General features: G+C 41.5%; 1 pseudogene; it reads right to left on the bottom strand.

Annotated features, from left to right (window-relative positions):
• Window positions 1-2,621: 2,621 nt before the first annotated feature.
• Window positions 2,622-3,080, bottom strand: LOC124523350 (retinal rod rhodopsin-sensitive cGMP 3',5'-cyclic phosphodiesterase subunit delta-like; annotated as a pseudogene).
• Window positions 3,081-3,390: the final 310 nt, after the last annotated feature.

Genomic DNA, 3,390 nt, shown 5'->3' with positions numbered 1-3,390 from the left:
AAGTCTACTCTGGGATTTTTGGCAAAAGCAAAAATACTGAGTTTACATTAAAAGCAGACATAAACTGAACTTCAGAGAGATTAGTTTAAAATACTTCTTTTTAAAGCATCTGCTAAGGTTAATGAAAGGTCATATTAGTGAAAAGATTGGTTTAAAACATAGTTTACACCTCTCTTTTCTCAAGAAACTCAAAGGCTTTTGTGGTATTACCCAAGAGCAGAAACTGTAAATTACCCAAGGAAGTCAAACAATGGAGTGACAGAAACAAATACATGAATCACTGCTCTTATACCCTGATAAATCACTTGCGTTCTTACTCTAAAGTATTCTTAATTTCAAGCACAGAGCTTTCACACAGGTGGAAATGAAAATTAAGGGGAGGGTTAGTGGGACTTAAAATGGGTTCTCAGATAATACAGTAAAATGAAGTGCTATGAAGGGAAGAAAGCGGCAAAGCACTAGCAGGTCACTAGATTTCAGAGGTTTTCCTTGTTGAACTCAAAGAGGGGTGCAAGCAGCACACTGCCTTCTCTTGGCTAAGAAAAATGTCTATGAAGAGTGGTCTCATGACAATAGCCAACACACACACACACACACACACACACACACACACACATCCAACTTGAAATCTGCCTACCACAAATACACACATAGGTAAATACATATACACATATACATCAAGAACATACATATGTACAAACATACATACCATGTGCATACACACCAGCCATGAATTTATTCTTTTTTTTTTAAAGTTCATTATTTTTGAGAGAGAGAGAGAATGTGAGCAGGGGAGGGGCAGAGAGAGAGGGCTGCAGAGGATCCAAAGAGGACTCTGTGCTGAGAGGAGAGAGCCCGATGCAGGGCCGGAACCCACAAACCGAGAGATCATGACCTGAGCCGAAGCTGGACACTCAACTGACAGAGCCACCCAGGCACCTCTCACCCATGAACTCATTATAATGCATATACCATGCTCACACATATAAATGCAAATACACTGGTGCATACCACAGATTGCATGTGCACACACGCACACACACTCACACACACACACTTCATATAGGCACACATGCACACACACATGCAGCATTCACATATTTACTTAATACACATGTGCAGGCACACGGAAACAACACAAACACAGAGATGCATACAAATGTGTTAAGCAAGCGCTCAATACTCACAGACACTCATGCACACATGCACACAGACACACACACAGATACAGTCACCCAAACAGGTACACAAAACAGAACATTCTAGAAAAATTAAAAATATGCCTATTAAAAAGTTTGGGAATTTTTCAGTTAGTAAAGAAAAATGAAGAAAACAAAGGGAAATCAACACAAGAAGGATGGAGTAAACATGCTTTCAAGCCCCTGAGACCTTCCCTTTGCAGAATGGGGAGTTCCACTTTAATTCAAAAGGAACACAGTATTAATGCCTTAGGAAGTTATGGTGGGTGTGTCTGACTCCAAAATGTCTCGCAGGACTGCTTAATCCTCTAAATACACAATTGAGTTCCCAGCTGAGTTGAGCAATTTGATCAAGGTCACTGGGAACAGTAAACAGTAGGAGCTTGACTAACACTGGAGCATGAACCACAGGGCCACTCCCTTCAATTTACTTCAATATTTCATTTCATAAACAAGAAGGGGAGATGGATTTAAAATAGAAATTTATCCATTTAAAATTCTATTTAATTCATCATCACAGATTAGAAGTTTGACAGTGACGAGGTGCTCATAATTTATGTATGAAGCTGTTGCATTTTAAGTGTGTACAGGCACACATGGAAGATGGAGATATGTGCTTATAACTGGGGTTCTCTGCATTAAAGATGCCCAGCTATCAACCAATATACTCTGAGGATGCCAAACAATGCTATCTTAAATATGATTAACAAATGTAAATGAGAAAGAAAAATTTTTTCCAAAGCTCCATCTTCTATTTTAATAATTGTTTTTGTGGGTGGGTGAAGAGAAAGACAACCATTCTGTGGGCGTGCAGATGTGAAGCGTAATTCCTTACCACCCTCTTGTGGTGAGTTTAAAGAACAACTTTCTGATCACTGAAGGTCCTCCACCTCCTCCCCCAGAGTTCTAAGTAATAATGAACCTCTACAAATCTTTGATGGTGAACCATAAGAAACTGCTGATATTTAACAATTTTTAAAATTCATATGTTTCGATTCAGTACATGATAATCCCATCACAGTCTATTTTACAAATTAAATGTATGAAATAGAAATGGTAGGAAAAAAACTACACATAGGTGAGGAATAGGAATTTTTCTAAAACCAGGGGCCAAAGGAAGATGGGTTGCCTGCAGGGCCCATGGAGGAGGTAAGGAAGGGACAGGAACAGCATCACCTCACATGGTGTTTGTCCCTGGGTCACTCTGGGAAAAGGTCAAGCTTGCCCTCTGCCCTGGTCTGGGGTTCGGAATTTAGGCTGGTCAGTGGGAGATGACAGTTTGGGAGGAAAAAGCCATCTGATTACCTATATAGAACTGGTTCCCGGGTGGCTGAAGGTGGGTTTTGTTGTAGAGGAAATTAGGGGTGGAAGTATTAAAAATCAAATGTATGGAGGAAAAAAGTCAAATTTCCTCTTTTCCCTTCAAAAATAACAAATTCTTGAAATGCATGCACTTTCTACTCTCAAACCCCTCACTCTGGAAGTGCTTACAAGAAGACTGTTGTCAAAAAACGTTCTCTCTCTGAAAACACTGCCATTTAGCGCACTGGTGGGCATAATCTGGGACTGCCAGGTTATTGTGGAGTTAGGGACCACAAAGCCAAACTTGAAGATCTGTTTTTCTAGGCATTTTCCTTTGAAGTAAACTTTTTGTTCCAGAAAGAATTTTTCCATTTGCTCTGCTGAAGACAGTGTCACTTCTGGACACACTGCCTTGAGCTTGAGGGTTTTCTTGAGAACAGGGGCTTCATTCTCCACTTCAGGGAATGACAGGTCTTCTGTTCCTGGCCAGAGTGTTTTCCATGTCTCAGCATCCCAGAAGTAATATCCAATCTAGTAGCCCCTCAGGATGTCCCTGGCCCGCCTGTCCTTGGCTGACATGATCCAGCGGCTGCCCATAGCTCTCCCACGCTGGCCCGGCAGTCTCACACGCGGTGTGCCAGCAACCAAGGACAGAAACTTAGCCGGGCCTGGAGACTTTGGGTGACCAGCAGCAGTGGCCACACCCAGACCAGCCTCTCCTTTCCCTCAGCTCCTGCTCCAGATCGCTTCTCCTTCAATAATTAGCATTACAGACATGGTAATGTCATATGATATGGCTATAACAAATCCCCTCTTGATTGCCTACATGTTTTCTGAACCCAAGGATAATGCATACACCCTGTACTTGAATTTGTTCTAAATGATCATT

Source organism: Lynx rufus, unplaced genomic scaffold (genome assembly GCF_022079265.1).
Source record: "Lynx rufus isolate CCGP_SWC_20201006 ecotype Redwood Valley unplaced genomic scaffold, mLynRuf1.p SCAF_4, whole genome shotgun sequence".
Taxonomy (NCBI): domain Eukaryota; kingdom Metazoa; phylum Chordata; class Mammalia; order Carnivora; family Felidae; genus Lynx; species Lynx rufus.
The sequence above is the reverse complement of the archived record's forward strand: the minus strand, read 5'-3'. Positions and strand labels throughout refer to the sequence as shown.